Source organism: Somniosus microcephalus, chromosome 6 (assembly GCF_052327205.1).
Source record: "Somniosus microcephalus isolate GS21.2 chromosome 6, FLI_Smic_1.0, whole genome shotgun sequence".
Classification (NCBI taxonomy): Eukaryota; Metazoa; Chordata; class Chondrichthyes; order Squaliformes; family Somniosidae; genus Somniosus; species Somniosus microcephalus.
Genome location: NC_140992.1, coordinates 115820287 through 115847015, shown reverse-complemented (window position 1 = coordinate 115847015; position 26729 = coordinate 115820287).

The window sequence follows — 26729 nt, the reverse complement described above, 5'->3', positions numbered from 1 at the left end:
TTGCTCTGTGCATGAAGTGACAGTGTGTGATTGCTCTCTGGGTGCCGTGACAGTGTGGGATTGCTCTGAGTGTGAAGTGCCAGTATGGGATTGCTCTCTGGGTGCAGTGACAGTGTGGGATTGCTCTCTGGGTGCAGTGACAGTGTGTGATTGCTCTGAAAATGCAGTGACAGTGTGGAATTGCCCTGTACATGCAATGAAAGTGTGGGCTTGCTCTCTGGGTGCAGTGACAGTGTGGGATTGCCCTGAGGATGCAGTGACAGTATGGGATTGCTCTCTGGGTGCAGTTACAGTGTGGGATTGCTCTCTGGGTGCATTGACATTGTGGTATTGCTCTGATGGTGCACTGACAGTGTGGGATTGCTCTGTGCATGCAGTGACAATGTGGGATTGCACTGTGCATGCACTGACAGTGTGGGATTGCTCTCTGGGTGCAGTGACAGTGTGAGATTGCTCTCTGGGTCCTTTGACATTGTGGTATTGCTCTGAGGGTGCCGTGAAAGTGGTGTGGGATTGCTCTGAGGATGCAGTGACAGTGTGGGATTGTCCTGTGCGTGCAGTGACTGTGTGGTATTGCTGTCTGGGTGCAGTGACAGTCTGGGATTGCCCTGTGGGTACAGTGAAAATGCGGGATTATTCTCTGGGTGCAGTGGCAGTGTGCGATTGCTATGTGCATGCAGTGACCGTGTGGGATTGTTCTGAGGGTGCAGTGACAGTGTGGGGTTGCTCTTCGGGTGCAGGTACAATGTGTGATTGCCCTGTATGTGCAGTGACTGTGTGGGATTGCTGTCTGGGTGCAGTGACAGTGTGGGATTGTTCTCTGCATGCAGTAACAATGTGGGATTGCTCTCTGGGGGCAGTGACAATGCGGGATTGTTCTCTGGATGCAGTGACAGTGTGGGATTGCTATCTGGGTGCAGTGACAGTGTGAGATTGCTCCATGCATGCAGTGACAGTGTGGGGTTGCTCTCTGGGTACAGTGACAGTGTGGGATTGCTCTGTGCGTGCAGTGACAGTGTGGGATTGTTCTGAGGGTGCAGTGACAGTGTGGGATTGCTCTCTGGGTGCAGTGACAGTGTGGGATTGCTCTCTGGGTGCAGGGACAGTGTGGGATTGCTCTCTGGGTGCATTGACATTGTGGTATTGCTCTGAGGGTGCAGTGAGAGTGTGGGATTGCCTTGTATGTTCAGTGCCTGTCTGGGATTGCTTTCTGGGTGCAGTGACAGTGTGAGATTGCTCCGTGCATGCAGTGACTGTCTGGGATTCCTCTCTGAGTGCAGTGACAGTGTGGGATTGCTCTCTGGGTGCAGCTACAGTGTGGGTTTGCTCTGAGGGAGCAGTGAAAGTGTGGGATTGCTCTGAGGGAGCAGTGACAGTGTGGGATTGTTCTCTGCATGCAGTAAAATTGTGGGATTGCTCTCTGGGTGCAGTGACAATGCGGGATTGTTCTCTGGGTACAGTGACAGTGTGCGATTGCTATGTGCATGCAGTGACCGTGTGGGATTGTTCTGAGGGTGCAGTGACAGTGTGGAGTTGCTCTGAGGGTGCAGTGACAGTGTGGGATTTCTCCCTGGGTGCAGGGACAGTGTGGGATTGCTCTCTGGGTGCAGTGACAGTGTGGGATTGCTCTACGGGTGCAGTGACAGTGTGGGATTGCTCTCTGGGTGCAGTGACAGTGTTGCATTGCTCTGAGGGTGCAGTGACAGGGTGGGATTGCTCTGAGGGTGCAGTGACCGTGTGTGATTGCTCTGTGCATGCAATGACAGTGTGGGATTGCCCTGTACATGCAATGAAAGTGTGGGCTTGCTCTCTGGGTGCAGTGACAGTGTGGGATTGCCCTGAGGATGCAATGACAATGTGGGATTGCTCTAAGGGTGCAGTGACAGAGTGGGATTGCTCTCTGGGTGCAGTGACAGTGTGGGATTGCTCTCTGGGTGCATTGACATTGTGTTATTGCTCTGATGGTGCACTGACAGTGTGGGATTGCTCTGTGCATGCAGTGACAATGTGGGATTGCACTGTGCATGCACTGACAGTGTGGGATTGCTCTCTGGCTGCAGGGACAGTGTGGGATTGCGCTCTGGGTGCAGTGACAGTGTGGGATTGCTCTACGGGTGCAGTGACAGTGTGGGATTGCTCTCTGGGTGCAGTGACAGTGTTGCATTGCTCTGAGGGTGCAGTGACAGTGTGGGATTGCTCTCTGGGTGCATTGACATTGTGGTATTGCTCTGAGGGTGCAGTGACAGTGTGGGATTGCCTTGTATGTTCAGTGCCTGTCTGGGATTGCTTTCTGGGTGCAGTGACAGTGTGAGATTGCTCCGTGCATGCAGTGACTGTCTGGGATTCCTCTCTGAGTGCAGTGACAGTGTGGGATTGCACTCTGGGTGCATTGACATTGTGGTATTGCTCTGAGGGAGCAGTGACAGTGTGGGATTGCTCTCTGGGTGCAGCTACAGTGTGGGTTTGCTCTGAGGGAGCAGTGAAAGTGTGGGATTGCTCTGAGGGAGCAGTGACAGTGTGGGATTGTTCTCTGCATGCAGTAAAATTGTGGGATTGCTCTCTGGGTGCAGTGACAATGCGGGATTGTTCTCTGGGTACAGTGACAGTGTGCGATTGCTATGTGCATGCAGTGACCGTGTGGGATTGTTCTGAGGGTGCAGTGACAGTGTGGAGTTGCTCTGAGGGTGCAGTGACAGTGTGGGATTTCTCCCTGGGTGCAGGGACAGTGTGGGATTGCTCTCTGGGTGCAGTGACAGTGTGGGATTGCTCTACGGGTGCAGTGACAGTGTGGGATTGCTCTCTGGGTGCAGTGACAGTGTTGCATTGCTCTGAGGGTGCAGTGACAGGGTGGGATTGCTCTGAGGGTGCAGTGACCGTGTGTGATTGCTCTGTGCATGCAATGACAGTGTGGGATTGCCCTGTACATGCAATGAAAGTGTGGGCTTGCTCTCTGGGTGCAGTGACAGTGTGGGATTGCCCTGAGGATGCAATGACAATGTGGGATTGCTCTAAGGGTGCAGTGACAGAGTGGGATTGCTCTCTGGGTGCAGTGACAGTGTGGGATTGCTCTCTGGGTGCATTGACATTGTGTTATTGCTCTGATGGTGCACTGACAGTGTGGGATTGCTCTGTGCATGCAGTGACAATGTGGGATTGCACTGTGCATGCACTGACAGTGTGGGATTGCTCTCTGGCTGCAGGGACAGTGTGGGATTGCGCTCTGGGTGCAGTGACAGTGTGGGATTGCTCTACGGGTGCAGTGACAGTGTGGGATTACTTTCTGGGTGCATTGACATTGTGGTATTGCTCTGAGGGTGCAGTGACAGTGTGGGATGGCCTTGTACGTTCAGTGCCTGTCTGGGATTGCTGTCTGGGTGCAGCGACAGTGTGAGATTGCTCTCTGGGTGCAATGACATTGTGGTATTGCTCTGAGGATGCAGTGACAGTGTGGGATTGCCCTGTGCATGCAGTGACTGTGTGGAATTGCTGTGTGGGTGCAGTGACAGTGTGGGATTGCCCTGTGGGTGCAGTGACAGTGTGGGATTGTTCTCTGCATGCAGTAAAATTGTGGGATTGCTCTTTGGGTGCAGTGACAATGCTGGATTGTTCTCTGGATGCAGTGACAGTGTGGGATTGTTCTCTGGCTGCAGTGACAGTGTGAGATTGCTCTCTGGGTGCAGTGGCAGTGTGGGATTGCTCTCTGGGTGCAGTGACAGTGTGGGATTGCTCTGAGAATGCAGTGACAGTGTGGAATTGCCCTGTGCATGCAATGAAAGTGTAGGATTGCTCTCTGGGTGCAGTGACAGTTTGGGATTGCCCTGAGGATGCAGTGACAGTGTGGGATTGTTCTCTGGCTGCAGTGACAGTGTGGGATTGCTCTCTGGTTGCAGTGACAGTGCGGGATTGTTCTCTGGCTGCAGTGACAGTGTGGGATTGCTCTCTGGTTGCAGTGACAGTGCGGGATTGTTCTCTGGGTGCAGTGACAGTGTGGGATTGCTCTGAGGGTGCAGTGACAGTGTGGGATTACTCTGTGGGTGCAGTGGCAGTGTGGGATTGCTCTCTGGGTGCAGTGACAGTGTGGGATTGCTCTAAGAGTGCAGTGTGATGAAATAACTGTGTTCTGATATTTGTACTTGTACTGTAATGTCTGGAATGTTCCACCAGGGGGAACCACTAATGCTCCTCCCTGGCCCTGCCCCTCTTCTGGTATGTTCTACCAAGGGCTCGGTCGATGATGTACTATGTTAACTCTGCCATGATTCTTTTTTAATAAAAGGCTTCTGTCTTAAGCTTTAACTTCACGGATTCGGCACTTATTTGGCACATCATGCAGTGACAGAGTGGGATTGCTCTCTGGGTGCAGTGACAATCTGGGATTGCTCTGAGCGTGCAGTGACAGTGTGGGATTGCTGTCTGGGTGCAGTGACAGTGTGGGCTTGCTCTGTGCATGCACTGACAGCGTTGGATTGCTCTGTGCATCAAGTGACAGTGTGTGATTGCTCTCTGGGTGCCGTGACAGTGTGGGATTGCTCTGTGCATGCAATGACATGGTGGGATTGCACTGAGGGTGACGTGCCAGGATGGGATTGCTCTCTGGGTGCAGTGACAGTGTGGGATTGCTCTCTGGGTGAAGTGACAGTGTGGGATTGCTCTGAGAATGCAGTGACAGTGCGGAATTGCCCTGTGCATGCAATGAAAGTGTGGGATTGCTCTCTGGGTGCAGTGACAGTGTGGGATTGCCCTGAGGATGCAGTGACAGTGTGGGATTGCTCTAAGGGTGCAGTGACAGAGTGGGATTGCTCTCTGGGTGCTGTGACAATCTGGGACTGCTCTAAGCATGCAGTGACTGTGTGGGATTGTGCTCTGGGTGCAGTGGCAGTGTGGGCTTGCTCTGTGCATGCACTGACAGTGTGGGATTGCTCTGTGCATGAAGTGCCAGTATGGAATTGCTCTCTGGGTTCAGTGACAGTGTGGGATTGCTCTCGGTGCAGTGACAGTGTGGGATTGCTCTCTGGGTGCATTGTCATTGTGGTATTGCTCTGAGGGTGCACTGACAGTGTGGGATTGCTCTGTGCATGCAGTGACAATGTGGAATTGCACTGTGCATGCACTGACCGTGTGGGATTGCTCTCTGGGTGCAGTGACAGTGTGAGATTGCTCCGTGCATGCACTGACATTGTGGGATTCCTCTCTGAGTGCAGTGAAAGTGTGGGATTGCTCTGAGGATGCAGTGACAGTGTGGGATTGCCCTGTGCATGCAGTGACTGTGTGGGATTGCTGTCTGGGTGCAGTGACAATGTGGGATTGCCCTGTGGGTGCAGTGACAATGCGGGACTGCGCTCTGGGTGCAGTGACAGTGTGGGATTGTTCTGAGGGTGCAGTGACAGTGTTGTGTTGCTCTCTGGGTGCAGGGACAGTGTGGGATTGCTCTCTGGGTGCAGTGACAGTGTGGGATTGTTCTGTGTGTGCAGTGACAGTGTGGGATTGCTCTGTGGGTGCAGTGACAGTGTGGGATTGCTCTCTGGGTGCAGGGACAGCGTGGGATTGCTCTCTGGGTGCAGCGACATTGTGAGATTGCTCTGTGCATGCAATGACAGTGTGGGATTTCTCTGTGCATGCACTGACAGTGTGGGATTGCTCTCTGGGAGCAGTGACAGTGTGGGATTGCTCTATGCATGCAGTGTCCATGTGGGATTGCCCTGTGCATTCAGTGCGAGTGTGTGATTGCTTGCTGGGTGCAGTGACACTCTGGCATTGTCCTGAGGATGCAGTGTCACTGTGGGATTGCTCTCTTCATGCAGTGACAGTGTGGGATTGCTCTTTGTGTGCAGTGACAGTGTGGGATTGCTCTGTGGGTGCATTGACATTGTGGTATTGCTCTGAGGGTGCAGTGTAAGTGTGGGAGTGCTCTGAGGATGCAGTGACAGTGTGGGATTGCCCTGTGCATGCAGTGACTGTGTGGGATTGCTCTCTGGGTGCAGTGACAGTGTGGGATTGCTCTCTGGGTGCAGTGACAGTGTGGGATTGCTCTTTCAGTGCAGTGACAGTGTGGGATTGCTGTCTGGGTGCAGTGACAGTGTGGGATTGCTCTCTGGTGCAGTGACAGTTTGAGATTGCTCTGTGCATGCAGTGACAGTGTGGGATTGCTCTCTGGGTGCAGTAACATTGTGGGATTGCTTGCTGGGTACAGTGACAGTGTGGGATTGCTCTGTGCATGCAGTGACAGTGTGGGATTGTTCTCTGCATGCAGTAACAATGTGGGATTGCTCTCTGGGGGCAGTGACAATGCGGGATTGTTCTCTGGATGCAGTGACAGTGTGGGATTGCTATCTGGGTGCAGTGACAGTGTGAGATTGCTCCATGCATGCAGTGACAGTGTGGGATTGCTCTCTGGGTACAGTGACAGTGTGGGATTGCTCTGTGCGTGCAGTGACAGTGTGGGATTGTTCTGAGGGTGCAGTGACAGTGTGGGATTGCTCTCTGGGTGCAGTGACAGTGTGGGATTGCTCTCTGGGTGCAGGGACAGTGTGGGATTGCTCTCTGGGTGCAGGGACAGTGTGGGATTGCTCTACGGGTGCAGTGACAGTGTGGGATTGCTCTCTGGGTGCATTGACATTGTGGTATTGCTCTGAGGGTGCAGTGACAGTGTGGGATTGCCTTGTATGTTCAGTGCCTGTCTGGGATTGCTTTCTGGGTGCAGTGACAGTGTGAGATTGCTCCGTGCATGCAGTGACTGTCTGGGATTCCTCTCTGAGTGCAGTGACAGTGTGGGATTGCTCTCTGGGTGCAGCTACAGTGTGGGTTTGCTCTGAGGGAGCAGTGAAAGTGTGGGATTGCTCTGAGGGAGCAGTGACAGTGTGGGATTGTTCTCTGCATGCAGTAAAATTGTGGGATTGCTCTCTGGGTGCAGTGACAATGCGGGATTGTTCTCTGGGTACAGTGACAGTGTGCGATTGCTATGTGCATGCAGTGACCGTGTGGGATTGTTCTGAGGGTGCAGTGACAGTGTGGAGTTGCTCTGAGGGTGCAGTGACAGTGTGGGATTTCTCCCTGGGTGCAGGGACAGTGTGGGATTGCTCTCTGGGTGCAGTGACAGTGTGGGATTGCTCTACGGGTGCAGTGACAGTGTGGGATTGCTCTCTGGGTGCAGTGACAGTGTTGCATTGCTCTGAGGGTGCAGTGACAGGGTGGGATTGCTCTGAGGGTGCAGTGACCGTGTGTGATTGCTCTGTGCATGCAATGACAGTGTGGGATTGCCCTGTACATGCAATGAAAGTGTGGGCTTGCTCTCTGGGTGCAGTGACAGTGTGGGATTGCCCTGAGGATGCAATGACAATGTGGGATTGCTCTAAGGGTGCAGTGACAGAGTGGGATTGCTCTCTGGGTGCAGTGACAGTGTGGGATTGCTCTCTGGGTGCATTGACATTGTGTTATTGCTCTGATGGTGCACTGACAGTGTGGGATTGCTCTGTGCATGCAGTGACAATGTGGGATTGCACTGTGCATGCACTGACAGTGTGGGATTGCTCTCTGGCTGCAGGGACAGTGTGGGATTGCGCTCTGGGTGCAGTGACAGTGTGGGATTGCTCTACGGGTGCAGTGACAGTGTGGGATTGCTCTCTGGGTGCAGTGACAGTGTTGCATTGCTCTGAGGGTGCAGTGACAGTGTGGGATTGCTCTCTGGGTGCATTGACATTGTGGTATTGCTCTGAGGGTGCAGTGACAGTGTGGGATTGCCTTGTATGTTCAGTGCCTGTCTGGGATTGCTTTCTGGGTGCAGTGACAGTGTGAGATTGCTCCGTGCATGCAGTGACTGTCTGGGATTCCTCTCTGAGTGCAGTGACAGTGTGGGATTGCACTCTGGGTGCATTGACATTGTGGTATTGCTCTGAGGGAGCAGTGACAGTGTGGGATTGCTCTCTGGGTGCAGCTACAGTGTGGGTTTGCTCTGAGGGAGCAGTGAAAGTGTGGGATTGCTCTGAGGGAGCAGTGACAGTGTGGGATTGTTCTCTGCATGCAGTAAAATTGTGGGATTGCTCTCTGGGTGCAGTGACAATGCGGGATTGTTCTCTGGGTACAGTGACAGTGTGCGATTGCTATGTGCATGCAGTGACCGTGTGGGATTGTTCTGAGGGTGCAGTGACAGTGTGGAGTTGCTCTGAGGGTGCAGTGACAGTGTGGGATTTCTCCCTGGGTGCAGGGACAGTGTGGGATTGCTCTCTGGGTGCAGTGACAGTGTGGGATTGCTCTACGGGTGCAGTGACAGTGTGGGATTGCTCTCTGGGTGCAGTGACAGTGTTGCATTGCTCTGAGGGTGCAGTGACAGGGTGGGATTGCTCTGAGGGTGCAGTGACCGTGTGTGATTGCTCTGTGCATGCAATGACAGTGTGGGATTGCCCTGTACATGCAATGAAAGTGTGGGCTTGCTCTCTGGGTGCAGTGACAGTGTGGGATTGCCCTGAGGATGCAATGACAATGTGGGATTGCTCTAAGGGTGCAGTGACAGAGTGGGATTGCTCTCTGGGTGCAGTGACAGTGTGGGATTGCTCTCTGGGTGCATTGACATTGTGTTATTGCTCTGATGGTGCACTGACAGTGTGGGATTGCTCTGTGCATGCAGTGACAATGTGGGATTGCACTGTGCATGCACTGACAGTGTGGGATTGCTCTCTGGCTGCAGGGACAGTGTGGGATTGCGCTCTGGGTGCAGTGACAGTGTGGGATTGCTCTACGGGTGCAGTGACAGTGTGGGATTACTTTCTGGGTGCATTGACATTGTGGTATTGCTCTGAGGGTGCAGTGACAGTGTGGGATGGCCTTGTACGTTCAGTGCCTGTCTGGGATTGCTGTCTGGGTGCAGCGACAGTGTGAGATTGCTCTCTGGGTGCACTGACATTGTGGTATTGCTCTGAGGATGCAGTGACAGTGTGGGATTGCCCTGTGCATGCAGTGACTGTGTGGAATTGCTGTGTGGGTGCAGTGACAGTGTGGGATTGCCCTGTGGGTGCAGTGACAGTGTGGGATTGTTCTCTGCATGCAGTAAAATTGTGGGATTGCTCTTTGGGTGCAGTGACAATGCTGGATTGTTCTCTGGATGCAGTGACAGTGTGGGATTGTTCTCTGGCTGCAGTGACAGTGTGAGATTGCTCTCTGGGTGCAGTGGCAGTGTGGGATTGCTCTCTGGGTGCAGTGACAGTGTGGGATTGCTCTGAGAATGCAGTGACAGTGTGGAATTGCCCTGTGCATGCAATGAAAGTGTAGGATTGCTCTCTGGGTGCAGTGACAGTTTGGGATTGCCCTGAGGATGCAGTGACAGTGTGGGATTGTTCTCTGGCTGCAGTGACAGTGTGGGATTGCTCTCTGGTTGCAGTGACAGTGCGGGATTGTTCTCTGGCTGCAGTGACAGTGTGGGATTGCTCTCTGGTTGCAGTGACAGTGCGGGATTGTTCTCTGGGTGCAGTGACAGTGTGGGATTGCTCTGAGGGTGCAGTGACAGTGTGGGATTACTCTGTGGGTGCAGTGGCAGTGTGGGATTGCTCTCTGGGTGCAGTGACAGTGTGGGATTGCTCTAAGAGTGCAGTGTGATGAAATAACTGTGTTCTGATATTTGTACTTGTACTGTAATGTCTGGAATGTTCCACCAGGGGGAACCACTAATGCTCCTCCCTGGCCCTGCCCCTCTTCTGGTATGTTCTACCAAGGGCTCGGTCGATGATGTACTATGTTAACTCTGCCATGATTCTTTTTTAATAAAAGGCTTCTGTCTTAAGCTTTAACTTCACGGATTCGGCACTTATTTGGCACATCATGCAGTGACAGAGTGGGATTGCTCTCTGGGTGCAGTGACAATCTGGGATTGCTCTGAGCGTGCAGTGACAGTGTGGGATTGCTGTCTGGGTGCAGTGACAGTGTGGGCTTGCTCTGTGCATGCACTGACAGCGTTGGATTGCTCTGTGCATCAAGTGACAGTGTGTGATTGCTCTCTGGGTGCCGTGACAGTGTGGGATTGCTCTGTGCATGCAATGACATGGTGGGATTGCACTGAGGGTGACGTGCCAGGATGGGATTGCTCTCTGGGTGCAGTGACAGTGTGGGATTGCTCTCTGGGTGAAGTGACAGTGTGGGATTGCTCTGAGAATGCAGTGACAGTGCGGAATTGCCCTGTGCATGCAATGAAAGTGTGGGATTGCTCTCTGGGTGCAGTGACAGTGTGGGATTGCCCTGAGGATGCAGTGACAGTGTGGGATTGCTCTAAGGGTGCAGTGACAGAGTGGGATTGCTCTCTGGGTGCTGTGACAATCTGGGATTGCTCTAAGCATGCAGTGACTGTGTGGGATTGTGCTCTGGGTGCAGTGGCAGTGTGGGCTTGCTCTGTGCATGCACTGACAGTGTGGGATTGCTCTGTGCATGAAGTGCCAGTATGGAATTGCTCTCTGGGTTCAGTGACAGTGTGGGATTGCTCTCGGTGCAGTGACAGTGTGGGATTGCTCTCTGGGTGCATTGTCATTGTGGTATTGCTCTGAGGGTGCACTGACAGTGTGGGATTGCTCTGTGCATGCAGTGACAATGTGGAATTGCACTGTGCATGCACTGACCGTGTGGGATTGCTCTCTGGGTGCAGTGACAGTGTGAGATTGCTCCGTGCATGCACTGACATTGTGGGATTCCTCTCTGAGTGCAGTGAAAGTGTGGGATTGCTCTGAGGATGCAGTGACAGTGTGGGATTGCCCTGTGCATGCAGTGACTGTGTGGGATTGCTGTCTGGGTGCAGTGACAATGTGGGATTGCCCTGTGGGTGCAGTGACAATGCGGGACTGCGCTCTGGGTGCAGTGACAGTGTGGGATTGTTCTGAGGGTGCAGTGACAGTGTTGTGTTGCTCTCTGGGTGCAGGGACAGTGTGGGATTGCTCTCTGGGTGCAGTGACAGTGTGGGATTGTTCTGTGTGTGCAGTGACAGTGTGGGATTGCTCTGTGGGTGCAGTGACAGTGTGGGATTGCTCTCTGGGTGCAGGGACAGCGTGGGATTGCTCTCTGGGTGCAGCGACATTGTGAGATTGCTCTGTGCATGCAATGACAGTGTGGGATTTCTCTGTGCATGCACTGACAGTGTGGGATTGCTCTCTGGGAGCAGTGACAGTGTGGGATTGCTCTATGCATGCAGTGTCCATGTGGGATTGCCCTGTGCATTCAGTGCGAGTGTGTGATTGCTTGCTGGGTGCAGTGACACTCTGGCATTGTCCTGAGGATGCAGTGTCACTGTGGGATTGCTCTCTTCATGCAGTGACAGTGTGGGATTGCTCTTTGTGTGCAGTGACAGTGTGGGATTGCTCTGTGGGTGCATTGACATTGTGGTATTGCTCTGAGGGTGCAGTGTAAGTGTGGGAGTGCTCTGAGGATGCAGTGACAGTGTGGGATTGCCCTGTGCATGCAGTGACTGTGTGGGATTGCTCTCTGGGTGCAGTGACAGTGTGGGATTGCTCTCTGGGTGCAGTGACAGTGTGGGATTGCTCTTTCAGTGCAGTGACAGTGTGGGATTGCTGTCTGGGTGCAGTGACAGTGTGGGATTGCTCTCTGGTGCAGTGACAGTTTGAGATTGCTCTGTGCATGCAGTGACAGTGTGGGATTGCTCTCTGGGTGCAGTAACATTGTGGGATTGCTTGCTGGGTACAGTGACAGTGTGGGATTGCTCTGTGCATGCAGTGACAGTGTGGGATTGTTCTCTGCATGCAGTAACAATGTGGGATTGCTCTCTGGGGGCAGTGACAATGCGGGATTGTTCTCTGGATGCAGTGACAGTGTGGGATTGCTATCTGGGTGCAGTGACAGTGTGAGATTGCTCCATGCATGCAGTGACAGTGTGGGATTGCTCTCTGGGTACAGTGACAGTGTGGGATTGCTCTGTGCGTGCAGTGACAGTGTGGGATTGTTCTGAGGGTGCAGTGACAGTGTGGGATTGCTCTCTGGGTGCAGTGACAGTGTGGGATTGCTCTCTGGGTGCAGGGACAGTGTGGGATTGCTCTCTGGGTGCAGGGACAGTGTGGGATTGCTCTACGGGTGCAGTGACAGTGTGGGATTGCTCTCTGGGTGCATTGACATTGTGGTATTGCTCTGAGGGTGCAGTGACAGTGTGGGATTGCCTTGTATGTTCAGTGCCTGTCTGGGATTGCTTTCTGGGTGCAGTGACAGTGTGAGATTGCTCCGTGCATGCAGTGACTGTCTGGGATTCCTCTCTGAGTGCAGTGACAGTGTGGGATTGCACTCTGGGTGCATTGACATTGTGGTATTGCTCTGAGGGAGCAGTGACAGTGTGGGATTGCTCTCTGGGTGCAGCTACAGTGTGGGTTTGCTCTGAGGGAGCAGTGAAAGTGTGGGATTGCTCTGAGGGAGCAGTGACAGTGTGGGATTGTTCTCTGCATGCAGTAAAATTGTGGGATTGCTCTCTGGGTGCAGTGACAATGCGGGATTGTTCTCTGGGTACAGTGACAGTGTGCGATTGCTCTGTGCATGCAGTGACCGTGTGGGATTGTTCTGAGGGTGCAGTGACAGTGTGGGGTTGCTCTGAGGGTGCAGTGACAGTGTGGGATTTCTCTCTGGGTGCAGGGACAGTGTGGGATTGCTCTCTGGGTGCAGTGACAGTGTGGGATTGCTCTACGGGTGCAGTGACAGTGTGGGATTGCTCTCTGGGTGCAGTGACAGTGTTGCATTGCTCTGAGGGTGCAGTGACAGGGTGGGATTGCTCTGAGGGTGCAGTGACCGTGTGTGATTGCTCTGTGCATGCAATGACAGTGTGGGATTGCCCTGTACATGCAATGAAAGTGTGGGCTTGCTCTCTGGGTGCAGTGACAGTGTGGGATTGCCCTGAGGATGCAATGACAATGTGGGATTGCTCTAAGGGTGCAGTGACAGAGTGGGATTGCTCTCTGAGTGCAGTGACAGTGTGGGATTGCTCTCTGGGTGCATTGACATTGTGTTATTGCTCTGATGGTGCACTGACAGTGTGGGATTGCTCTGTGCATGCAGTGACAATGTGGGATTGCACTGTGCATGCACTGACAGTGTGGGATTGCTCTCTGGCTGCAGGGACAGTGTGGGATTGCGCTCTGGGTGCAGTGACAGTGTGGGATTGCTCTACGGGTGCAGTGACAGTGTGGGATTACTTTCTGGGTGCATTGACATTGTGGTATTGCTCTGAGGGTGCAGTGACAGTGTGGGATTGCCTTGTACGTTCAGTGCCTGTCTGGGATTGCTGTCTGGGTGCAGTGACAGTGTGAGATTGCTCCGTGCATGCAGTGACTGTGTGGGATTCCTCTCTGAGTGCAGTGACAGTGTGGGATTGCTCTCTGGGTGCATTGACATTGTGGTATTGCTCTGAGGATGCAGTGACAGTGTGGGATTGCCCTGTGCATGCAGTGACTGTGTGGAATTGCTGTGTGGGTGCAGTGACAGTGTGGGATTGTTCTCTGCATGCAGTAAAATTGTGGGATTGCTCTCTGGGTGCAGTGACAATGCTGGATTGTTCTCTGGATGCAGTGACAGTGTGGGATTGTTCTCTGGCTGCAGTGACAGTGTGAGATTGCTCTCTGGGTGCAGTGGCAGTGTGGGATTGCTCTCTGGGTGCAGTGACAGTGTTGCATTGCTCTGAGGTTGCAGTGACAGTCTGGGATTGCTCTCTGGGTGCAGTGACAGTGTGGGATTACTCTACGGGTGCAGTGACAGCGTGGGATTGCTCTGAGGGTGCAGTGACCATGTGTGATTGCTCTGTGCATGCAATGACAGTGTGGGATTACTCTGTGCATGCAGTGACAGTGTGGGATTGCTCTCTGGGTGCAGTGACAGTGTGGGATTGCTCTCTGGGTGCAGTGATAGTGTGGAATTGCTCTATGCATGCAGTGACAGTGTGGGATTGCTCTCTGGGTGCAGTGACAGTGTGGGATTGCTCTATGTGTGCAGTGTCAGTGTGGGATTGCCCTGTGCATTCAGTGCGAGTGTGTGATTGCTTGCTGGGTGCAGTGACACTGTGCCATTGCCCTGATGATGCAGTGTCACTGTGGGATTGCTCTCTGCATGCAGTGACAGTGTGGGATTGCTCTTTGTGTGCAGTGACTGTGTGGGATTGCTCTGAGGATGCAGTGACATTGTGGTATTGCTCTGAGGGTGCAGTGTAAGTGTGCGATTGCTCTCAGGATGCAGTGACAGTGTGGGATTGCCCTGTGCGTGCAGTGACTATGTGGGATTGCTCTCTGGGTGCAGTGACCATGTGGGATTGCCCTGTGGGTGCAGTGATAGTGTGAGATTGCTCTGTGCATGCAGTGACAGTGTGGGATTGCTCTGTGCGTGCAGTGACAGTGTGGGATGTCTCCGTGAATGCAGTGACACTGTGGGATTGCTCTCTCAGTGCAGTGACAGTGCAGGATTGCTCTCTGGGTGCAGTGACAGTGTGGGATTGCTCTCTGGTGCAGTGACAGTGTGAGATTGCTCTGTGCATGCAGTGACAGTGTGGGATTGCTCTCTGGGTGCAGTAACAGTGTGGGATTGCTCTCTGGGTGCAGTGACAATGTGGGATAGCTCTATGCATGCAGTGACAGTGTGGGATTGCTCTGTGCATGCAGTGACAGTGTGGTATTGCTCTGAACGTGCAGTGCCAGTGTGGGATTTATCTGAGATGCAGTGAAAATGTGGAATTGCCCTGTGCATGCAGTGAGAGTATGGGATTGCCCTGAGGATGCAGTGACAGTGTGGGATTGCTCTGAGGGTGTAGTGACAGTGTGAGATTGCTCTGTGCATGCAGTGACAGTGTGGGATTGCTCTCTGGGTGCAGTAATAGTGCGGGATTGCGCTCTGCATGCAGTGACAGTGTGGGATTGCTCTTTGTGTGCAGTGACGGTGTGGGATTGCTCTGAGGATGCAGTAACATTGTGGTATTGCTCTGAGGGTGCAGTGTAAGTGTGCGATTGCTCTGAGGATGCAGTGACAGTGTGGGATTGCCCTGTGCGTGCAGTGACTATGTGGGATTGCTCTCTGGGTGCAGCGACCGTGTGGGATTGCCCTGTGGGTGCAGTGATAGGGTGAGATTGCTCTGTGCATGCAGTGACAGTGTGGGATTGCTCTGTGCGTGCAGTGACAGTGTGGGATGTCTCCGTGAATGCAGTGACAGTGTGGGATTGCTCTCTGGGTGCAGTGACAGTGTGGGATTGCTCTCTCAGTGCAGTGACAGTGCAGGATTGCTCTCTGGGTGCGGTGACAGTGTGGGATTGCTCTCTGGTGCAGTGACAGTGTGAGATTGCTCTGTGCACGCAGTGACAGTGTGGTATTGCTCTGAACGTGCAGTGCCAGTGTGGGATTTATCTGAGATGCAGTGATAATGTGGAATTGCCCTGTGCATGCAGTGAGAGTGTGGGACTGCCCTGAGGATGCAGTGACAGTGTGGGATTGCTCTGAGGGTGCAGTGACAGTGTGAGATTGCTCTGTGCATGCAGTGACAGTGTGGGATTGCTCTCTGGGTGCAGTAACAGTGCGGGATTGCGCTCTGGGTGCAGTGACAGTGTGCAATTGCTCTGTGCATGCAGTGACAGTGTGGGATTGCTCTGAGGGCGCAGTGACAATTTGGGATTGCTCGCTGGGTGCATTGACATTGTGGTATTGCTCTGAGGATGCAGGGACAGTGTGGGATTTCTCTCTGGCTGCAGTGACAGTGTGGGATTGCTCTCTGGGTGCAGTGACAGTGTGCGATTGCTCTGTGCATGCAGTGACAGTGTGGGATTGCTCTGAGGGTGCAGTGACAATGTGGGATTGCTCTGTGGGTGCAGTGACAGTGTGGGATTGCTCTAAGGGTGCAGTGACAGAGTGGGATTGCTCTCTGGGTGCAGTGACAATCTTGGATTGCTCTGAGCATGCAGTGACAGTGTGGGATTGCTCTCTGGGTGCAGTGACAGTGTGGGCTTGCTCTGTGCATTCACTGACAGCGTTGGATTGCTCTGTGCATGAAGTGACAGTGTGTGATTGCTCTCTGAGTGCAGTGAAAGTGTGGGATTGCTCTCTGGGTGCAGTGACAATGTGGGATTGCTCTGAGGGTGCAGTGGCCGTGTGGGATTGCTCTCTGGGTGCTGTGACAGTGTGGGATTGCTCTCTGGGTGCAGTGACAGTGTGGGATTGCTCTGAGAATGCAGTGACAGTGTGGAATTGCCCTGTGCATGCAATGAAAGTGTAGGATTGCTCTCTGGGTGCAGTGACAGTTTGGGATTGCCCTGAGGATGCAGTGACAGTGTGGGATTGCTCTCTGGTTGCAGTGACAGTGCGGGATTGTTCTCTGGGTGCAGTGACAGTGTGGGATTGCTCTGAGGGTGCAGTGACAGTGTGGGATTACTCTGTGGGTGCAGTGGCAGTGTGGGATTGCTCTCTGGGTGCAGTGACAGTGTGGGATTGCTCTAAGGGTGCAGTGTGATGAAATAACTGTGTTCTGATATTTGTACTTGTACTGTAATGTCTGGAATGTTCCACCAGGGGGAACCACTAATGCTCCTCCCTGGCCCTGCCCCTCTTCTGGTATGTTCTACCAAGGGCTCGGTCGATGATGTACTATGTTAACTCTGCCATGATTCTTTTTTAATAAAAGGCTTCTGTCTTAAGCTTTAACTTCACGGATTCGGCACTTATTTGGCACATCATGCAGTGACAGAGTGGGATTGCTCTCTGGGTGCAGTGACAATCTGGGATTGCTCTGAGCGTGCAGTGACAGTGTGGGATTGCTGTCTGGGTGCAGTGACAGTGTGGGCTTGCTCTGTGCATGCACTGACAGCGTTGGATTGCTCTGTGCATCAAGTGACAGTGTGTGATTGCTCTCTGGGTGCCGTGACAGTGTGGGATTGCTCTGTGCATGCAATGACATGGTGGGATTGCACTGAGGGTGACGTGCCAGGATGGGATTGCTCTCTGGGTGCAGTGACAGTGTGGGATTGCTCTCTGGGTGAAGTGACAGTGTGGGATTGCTCTGAGAATGCAGTGACAGTGCGGAATTGCCCTGTGCATGCAATGAAAGTGTGGGATTGCTCTCTGGGTGCAGTGACAGTGTGGGATTGCCCTGAGGATGCAGTGACAGTGTGGGATTGCTCTAAGGGTGCAGTGACAGAGTGGGATTGCTCTCTGGGTGCTGTGACAATCTGGGATTGCTCTAAGCATGCAGTGACTGTGTGGGATTGCTCTCTGGGTGCAGTGGCAGTGTGGGCTTGCTCTGTGCATGCACTGACAGTGTGGGATTGCTCTGTGCATGAAGTGCCAGTATGGAATTGCTCTCTGGGTTCAGTGACAGTGTGGGATTGCTCTCGGTGCAGTGACAGTGTGGGATTGCTCTCTGGGTGCATTGTCATTGTGGTATTGCTCTGAGGGTGCACTGACAGTGTGGGATTGCTCTGTGCATGCAGTGACAATGTGGAATTGCACTGTGCATGCACTGACCGTGTGGGATTGCTCTCTGGGTGCAGTGACAGTGTGAGATTGCTCCGTGCATGCACTGACATTGTGTGATTCCTCTCTGAGTGCAGTGAAAGTGTGGGATTGCTCTGAGGATGCAGTGACAGTGTGGGATTGCCCTGTGCATGCAGTGACTGTGTGGGATTGCTGTCTGGGTGCAGTGACAATGTGGGATTGCCCTGTGGGTGCAGTGACAATGCAGGACTGTGCTCTGGGTGCAGTGACAGTGTGGGATTGTTCTGAGGGTGCAGTGACAGTGTGGGGTTGCTCTCTGGGTGCAGGGACAGTGTGGGATTGCTCTCTGGGTGCAGTGACAGTGTGGGATTGTTCTGTGTGTGCAGTGACAGTGTGGGATTGCTCTGTGGGTGCAGTGACAGTGTGGGATTGCTCTCTGGGTGCAGGGACAGTGTGGGATTGCTCTCTGGGTGCAGCGACATTGTGAGATTGCTCTGTGCATGCAATGACAGTGTGGGATTTCTCTGTGCATGCACTGACAGTGTGGGATTGCTCTCTGGGAGCAGTGACAGTGTGGGATTGCCCTGTGCATTCAGTGCGAGTGTGTGATTGCTTGCTGGGTGCAGTGACACTCTGGCATTGTCCTGAGGATGCAGTGTCACTGTGGGATTGCTCTCTTCGTGCAGTGACAGTGTGGGATTGCTCTTTGTGTGCAGTGACAGTGTGGGATTGCTCTGTGGGTGCATTGACATTGTGGTATTGCTCTGAGGGTGCAGTGTAAGTGTGGGAGTGCTCTGAGGATGCAGTGACAGTGTGGGATTGCCCTGTGCATGCAGTGACTGTGTGGGATTGCTCTCTGGGTGCAGTGACAGTGTGGGATTGCTCTTTCAGTGCAGTGACAGTGTGGGATTTCTGTCTGGGTGCAGTGACAGTGTGGGATTGCTCTCTGGTGCAGTGACAGTTTGAGATTGCTCTGTGCATGCAGTGACAGTGTGGGATTGCTCTGAGGGTGCAGTGACAATGTGGGATTGCTCGCTGGGTGCATTGACATTGTGGAATTGCTCTGATGATGCAGTGACAGTGCGGGATTGCTCTGTGGGTGCAGTGACAGCGTGCGATTTCTCTAAGGGTGCAGTGACAGAGTGGGATTGCTCTCTGGGTGCAGTGACAATCTGGGATTGCTCTGAGCATGCAGAGACAGTGTGGGATTGCTCTCTGGGTGCAGTCACAGTGTGGGCTTGTTCTGTGCATGCACTGACAGCGTTGGATTGCTCTGTGCATGAAGTGACAGTGTGTGATTGCTCTCTGGGTGCAGTGACAATTTGGGATTTTCTGAGGGTGCAGTGACAGTGTGGAATTGCCCTGTGCATGCAATGAAAGTGTAGGATTGCTCTCTGGGTGCAGTGACAGTTTGGGATTGCCCTGAGGATGCAGTGACAGTGCGGGATTGTTCCCTGGGTGCAGTGACAGTGTGGGATTGCTCTGAGGGTGCAGTGACAGTGTGCGATTACTCTGTGGGTGCAGTGACAGTGTGGGAATGCTCTCTGGGTGCAGTGACAGTGTGGGATTGCTCTAAGGGTGCAGTGACAGAGTGGGATTGCTCTCTGGGTGCAGTGACAATCTGGGATTGCTCTGAGTGTGCAGTGACAGTGTGGGATTGCTCTCTGGGTGCAGTGACAGTGTGGGCTTGCTCTGTGCATGCACTGACAGCGTTGGATTGCTCTGTGCATGAGGGGCCAGTATGGGATTGCTCTCTGGGTGCAGTGACAGTGTGGGATTGCTCTAAGGGTGCAGTGACAAAGTGGGATTGCTCTCTGGGTGCAGTGACAATCTGGGATTGCTCTGAGCATGCAGTGACAGTGTGGGATTGCTCTCTGGGTGCAGTGACAGTGTGGGCTTGCTCTGTGCATGCACTGACAGCGTTGGATTGCTCTGTGCATGAAGTGATAGTGTGTGATTGCTCTCTGGGTGCCGTGACAGTGTGGGATTTCTCTAAGGGTGCAGTGACAGAGTGAGATTGCTCTCTGGGTGCGGTGACAATCTGGGATTGCTCTGAGCGTGCAGAGACAGTGTGGGATTGCTCTCTGGGTGCAGTGACAGTGTGGGCTTGCTCTTGTGCATGCACTGACAGCGTTGGATTGCTCTGTGCATTAAGTGGCAGTGTGTGATTGCTCTCTGGGTGCCATGACATTGTGGGATTGCTCTGTGGGTGCAGTGACAGTGTGGGATTTCTCTAAGGGTGCAGTGACAGTGTGGGAATGCTCTCTGGGTGCAGTGACAATGTGGGATTGCTCTGAGGGTGCAGTGACAGTGTGGAATTGCCCTGTGCATGCAATGAAAGTGTAGGATTGCTCTCTGGGTGCAGTGACAGTGTGGGATTGCTCTAAGGGTGCAGTGACAAAGTAGGATTGCTCTCTGGGTACAGTGACAATCTGGGATTGCTCTGAGCGTGCAGTGACAGTGTGGGATTGCTCTCTGGGTGCAGTGACAGTGTGGGCTTGCTCTGTGCATGCACTGACAGCGTTGGATTGCTCTGTGCATGAAGTGACAGTGTGTGATTGCTCTCTGGGTGCAGTGACAGAGTGGGATTGCTCTCTGGGTGCAGTGACAATGTGGGATTGCTCTGAGGGTGCAGTGGCAGTGTGGGATTGCTCTGTGGGTGCAGTGACAATGTGGGATTGCTCTCTGGGTGCAGTGACAGTTTGTGATTGCTCTGAGAATGCAGTGACAGTGTGGAATTGCCCTGTGCATGCAAGGAAAGTGTAGGATTGCTCTCTGGGTGCAGTGTACAGTTTGGGATTGCCCTGAGGATGCAGTGACAGTGTGAGATTGCTCTCTGGCTGCAGTGACAGTGCGGGATTGTTCTCTGGGTGCAGTGACAGTGTGGGATTGCTCTGATGGTGCAGTGACAGTGTGGGATTACTCTATGGGTGCAGTGACAGCGTGGGATTGCTCTCTGGGTGCAGTGACAGTGTGTGATTGCTCTCTGGCTGCAGCGACAGTGCGGGATTGCTCTCTGGGTGCAGTGACAATCTGGGATTGCTCTGAGCGTGCAGTGACAGTGTGGGATTGCTGTCTGGGTGCAGTGACAGTGTGGGCTTGCTCTGTGCATGCACTGACAGCGTTGGATTGCTCTGTGCATGAAGTGATAGTGTGTGATTGCTCTCTGGGTGCCGTGACAGTGTGGGATTTCTCTAAGGGTGCAGTGACAGAGTGAGATTGCTCTCTGGGTGCGGTGACAATCTGGGATTGCTCTGAGCGTGCAGAGACAGTGTGGGATTGCTCTCTGGGTGCAGTGACAGTGTGGGCTTGCTCTTGTGCATGCACTGACAGCGTTGGATTGCTCTGTGCATTAAGTGGCAGTGTGTGATTGCTCTCTGGGTGCCATGACATTGTGGGATTGCTCTGTGGGTGCAGTGACAGTGTGGGATTTCTCTAAGGGTGCAGTGACAGTGTGGGAATGCTCTCTGGGTGCAGTGACAATGTGGGATTGCTCTGAGGGTGCAGTGACAGTGTGGAATTGCCCTGTGCATGCAATGAAAGTGTAGGATTGCTCTCTGGGTGCAGTGACAGTGTGGGATTGCTCTAAGGGTGCAGTGACAAAGTAGGATTGCTCTCTGGGTACAGTGACAATCTGGGATTGCTCTGAGCGTGCAGTGACAGTGTGGGATTGCTCTCTGGGTGCAGTGACAGTGTGGGCTTGCTCTGTGCATGCACTGACAGCGTTGGATTGCTCTGTGCATGAAGTGACAGTGTGTGATTGCTCTCTGGGTGCAGTGACAGAGTGGGATTGCTCTCTGGGTGCAGTGACAATGTGGGATTGCTCTGAGGGTGCAGTGGCAGTGTGGGATTGCTCTGTGGGCGCAGTGACAATGTGGGATTGCTCTCTGGGTGCAGTGACAGTTTGTGATTGCTCTGAGAATGCAGTGACAGTGTGGAATTGCCCTGTGCATGCAAGGAAAGTGTAGGATTGCTCTCTGGGTGCAGTGTACAGTTTGGGATTGCCCTGAGGATGCAGTGACAGTGTGAGATTGCTCTCTGGCTGCAGTGACAGTGCGGGATTGTTCTCTGGGTGCAGTGACAGTGTGGGATTGCTCTGATGGTGCAGTGACAGTGTGGGATTACTCTATGGGTGCAGTGACAGCGTGGGATTGCTCTCTGGGTGCAGTGACAGTGTGTGATTGCTCTCTGGCTGCAGCGACAGTGCGGGATTGCTCTCTGGGTGCAGTGACAATCTGGGATTGCTCTGAGCGTGCAGTGACAGTGTGGGATTGCTGTCTGGGTGCAGTGACAGTGTGGGCTTGCTCTGTGCATGCACTGATAGCGTTGGATTGCTCTGTGCATGAGGTGCCTGTTGAGTCTGTGTTTCCAAATGTAGTTATGCTGAATAACTGGACACAGACTACAGAAATAATTAAACAGGTCTTTAGTAATTGAGGGTCAGGGCTGAACTGGAATACACTTTGCTCCACAGGGTTTATATACCGGTGTGGTCCCCACCGGTACTACAATGTACAGGAGCCATCAAAAAGTAGTCCATCACCTTAAGGTATCCTCTTAAGGTGGTACAGGTTACATACATTACAATTCCTCCCCTTTTAGCTTAACAATGTACACCCCAATTTAAACATTACATGGATAACATATATACAACTTTCACACAAAACTGTTCAAAGATTCAGTCTCTGAGGAGGCCTCCTGATCCGGGCCGGATAACGCCTTTCAGGGGTCTCTGGTTCTCGTTGCTGGGGTGACTCATCCATGTGATCTCCTATGGATTGAACATCATCATGTACGTTCAAGTCTGAGGTAGATGCTACAGGCTCGATAACTTCTTCAACTGGTGTCTCTGCCATAGACATGGGGTCGACCCTTGTTCTCGATTCCACAAGTTGGTCAGCATGACGTCGTATTACGTTCTCTCCAACGTCTACCGTGTACATCAAGGGTCCTGGTCGGGCACGAATTTTCCGGATTGCCATTTATCATTCCTATAGTCCCTGGCCAACACTGGTTGTCCTATTTCGAAACTCCGAGTGGCCTTGTTATTTACGTGCTGGAATTGCTTGTTTTCGAATCCCTACGCACATTGGGTTTTAACAAATCCAACCGGGACTGCAACCTCCTGTTATAGAACATTATGGCAGGGCTTTGATTTGTCACTGCATGCGTGGCGTTTTGATATGCCATCAGGAAATTGTCCACCTTGTGTTGTAGTGGAATATGGTCTTCGCTCATGGCCTTTATCGCCTTTTTGAACGTTTGTACAAATCTCTCGGCCAACCCATTTGTAGCCGGATGATATGGGGCAGATGTATAGTGTTTCACCCCATTCTTTTTCATGAATTTCTGGAATTCTTCTGACACGAACTGTGGTCCGTTGTCTGAACATATTTGTTCCGGCAACCCATTCCTTGCAAATATGGTTCTTAGAACTGCGATCGTCTTTTCCGAGGTAGTGGTCGACATCTTAATCACTTCTGGCCATTTAGAATGTGCGTCTACTGCTATCAAAAACATGGAATCCATGAATGGACCTGCAAAGTCGATATGCACACGTTGCCATGGGGTTGAAGGCCATTCCCACGGATGCAGCGGTGCAATTGGAGGTGCGTTTTGAACTTTTTGGCACCCTGAGCAGCATTTAGTCAGATCCTCTATTTGTTTGTCGATACCTGGCCACCACACATAAGCCCTAGCAAGGCTTTTCATCTTGACTCCCCCCAGATGACCTTCATGCAATTCCTTCAGAACTCTCTCCCTTAATTTAGGAGGAATAATCACCTTTGTTCCATACATCAATGTTCCTGGACAGACGGACAGCTGTTCTCGTCTGGCTGAGAATGCTGGTAACAGTGGGTCGCCATGTGCTGGCCATCCCTTCACTGTCAAATCGTAGACCCGAGACAGTGTCGGGTCGTTTCGGGTCTCTCTCTCAATACCCGCATTGGTGACTGGTAAGCATTCGATGATGGTCGAGTGAAATATCTCAACAGGGTCAACTGCCTCTTCCGCTGTAGGTAGTGGCAGGCGCGACAGCCCATCAGCATTACCATGTTGCTTTGTACCTTTGAATTCGATATCATATTGATGTGCCCCTAGGAAAAGGGACCATCTCTGAAACCTCTGCGCCGTCATAACCGGAACACCCTTCTTAGGGTTAAAAATGGAAACCAACGGCTGGTGATCTGTCAGCAGCGTAAACTTTTGGCCTTGCAGGTAATGGTTAAATTTCTTAACTCCCCACACGAGGCTGAGAGCCTCCCTATCTATCTGAGCATAGTTGCGCTCTGCGGAGGTCAATGATCTGGATGCGAACGCGACTGGCCTTTCCAAGCCATTTGGAAACTTATGTGAGAGCACTGCCCCGATACCATATGGAGAAGCATCACAAGCTAAGCGAATAGGCAGCGTTGGGTTAAAGTGAGCCAACACTTCCTTAGAGGTGATCAGTGCCTTGCTTTTTTGAAAAGCCCGCTTACAATCATCGCTCCACTTCCATGGTATTCCCATTTGCAAAAGAGTGTTCAGCGGGTGTAACACCGTGGATAAATTTGGAAGAAACTTGTGGTAATAGTTAACCAACCCAAGGAACGACCTCAACTGGGATACATTTTCCGGAGCGGGAGCTTTCACAACAGCTTCGATCTTGTCAGGTGACTTATGGAGCCCCTCCTGGTCAATGACGTGGCTGCAGTACGAGATTCGCTTTTGAAAGAACTCACATTTCTGGCGATTAACTCTGAGCCCATATTCTTTCAATCTGGTGAGCTCCTGCTCCAAATTCGCGAGGTGATCCTTATCATCATCTCCTGTAATCAGAATGTCGTCCAGGTAGCATTGTGTGCCTGGAATTCCCTGCAATACCTGCTCCATGGCCCTTTGCCAAATCGCTGGAGCCGATGCCACTCCAAAAACCAGTCTATTATACCGATATAAGCCCTTATGTGTGTAGATCGTGAGATACTGGCGTGACGCTTCATCAACTTCCATCTGTAGGTACGCCTCCGCCAGGTCTATCTTGGTGAAGTGTTTCCCGCCAGACAGCGAAGCGAAGATATCTTCAATCCGCGGAAGCGGATATTGCACCGTGTGAAGAACCGGATTAACAGTGATCTTGAAATCGCCACAGATGCGAACCTTCCCAGGTTCCCCCGGCTTTTTGCTCAACAAACGCTTCATGACAGGAACAATGGGTGTGGCCCATTCATTCCAGTCCACCTTTGACAGTACTCCTGAACGTTCTAGCCCTTCCAGCTCTGCTTCCACAGCAGGTCGTATCGCATAAGGTACCGGTCTGGCTTTGAAAAATTTTGGGTTTGCATGTTCTTCAACCTTGATGTTTGCCGTAATTCCTTTCAGTGTTCCCAGTCCCTGTTGGAACACCTCCTTAGCATCGTCCAATATTTTGGACAGTCGTTTAGGTTTGACGTCGTCCTCTTTACAGGAATCTACAGTCAGTGCTTGTATGGAATGCCAGTCCACATTTATTCTCCGGATCCATTCCCATCCCAGTAGTGGCGGACCTCCATCAGGTAACACATACAAGTCCATTTCCTGACTTTCTTTACCATTGTAGACCACATTTACTTTTATCTTTCCGATGGGGTATACTATTTGCCCCGTGTATGTTTTCAATACAATCTCCGTATCCCTCAGGGGAATGTGCGAGAATAACCTTTTGTAATCTTGCTTATTCATGACCGTCAATGCCGATCCAGTGTCCAATTCCATCTTCACTTGGACTCCTGCTATCCGAAGCATGACCCAGATAGTTTGATGGTCTGCTGTGTTACCCACATTATGTATTTTTAGACAACCCAGTTCCTTACTGCTGGAGTCTGAATCCATCTTCTGTTCATCCGAACTGTTCTCTGTCACCTTGTGTACTTTTTTGTACTTCTCCTGCGGCGACTTTTTGCTGCTGGTCTTCTTTCCTGACCGGCATACTCTCGCTATGTGACCAAGTTTGCCACATTGCCTGCATTCTTTATCTTTGAACCAGCACTGGTTCTGGTCATGCGTTGTCCTTCCGCAACGATAGCACTTTACTGCGCCCAATGCCATTTCATTGGTGCTGAATTCCAATGGCCTTTGCTGTATCTCTGCAGCACCTCGTGCTGCTGCCTCGTGCGATGCTGCAATGCTGAAAGCTTTGTCCAGCGTAAGATCCTTTTCCTCTAGCAGTCGCTTCTGGGTTCCTTCCCTTAGGAGCCCACACACAAACTTATCTCTCAGTGCGTCTGCTAGTCCTGTACCGAACTGACAGTACTTTGGTAACTTGCGCAGTTCGATTAAGAATTCAGCGTTGCTTTCCTCTTTAAGTTGAATTCTTTTGTAGAATTTAAATCGTTCCGCTATCAGCAGCGGCGTGGGGTTTAAATGCTCTTGCAGGATAGTAACAATATCCGCGAAACTCTTTCCTACCAGTTTATCTGGTGTTACAAGGTTCCTTAATAACCCGTACGTCTTCACACCCATCGAGTTTAATAGGGTTAGTGCTTTCTTATCCTCCGGTACCTCATTCGTTGTACAGCAAACTTTGACGCGTTCCACATAAGTGGCCCAATCTTCCACATCGCTATCAAAAGCAGTGATGTTACCCGTTTTTGGCATCCTTGTTGAGTTTCCTTTCCTTCGGATATGATTATTATTTTATTTTATTTTTTTCAAAATGGCGGCTTCCCGCGCTTGGCGGCTTTTCCCGCGCTTGTCTTCTTCCTCCGCCGACTCAAAATGGTGATTACCGCGCTGTTGCCGTTCTCGCCTCCCAGCGGTCCTTTATTTTCCCCTACGCTGCTGCTCTTGTTCCCCGCCGCTCCCGCGGTCCTTGTGGACATAAACGCTTTTCTGGCTGCTGCGTGTCTCTGCCCCGATTGCAGTCTGGCCCCTGACACCGGCTGCGGTCGTGTTCTCCGCCCTTTTCGTCGTTTCCCTCCCCTTCTCTTACTGACAACTCGGCCGACTTCCCCCCCGTGCCGCTCAATCGGGCTTACCCGCCGCTGTCGTCGAAGGGATGTTCACTGATGTTTGACTTCGTGGCCAGAAACCAACCCGGGTTCCCGATTGCCTCCCGTGCTATGCAGTGCCCAGCAGGATGTTGAGGGTGGATGTCCTTGATCGACGCCCGTTTCAGAGGCGAAGCTTCCTTTGATGCAACTGCCGCTAGGTAAGATCAGACTCGTCGCCACTGTTGAGTCTGTGTTTCCAAATGTAGTTATGCTGAATAACTGGACACAGACTACAGAAATAATTAAACAGGTCTTTAGTAATTCAGGGTCAGGGCTGAACTGGAATACACTTTGCTC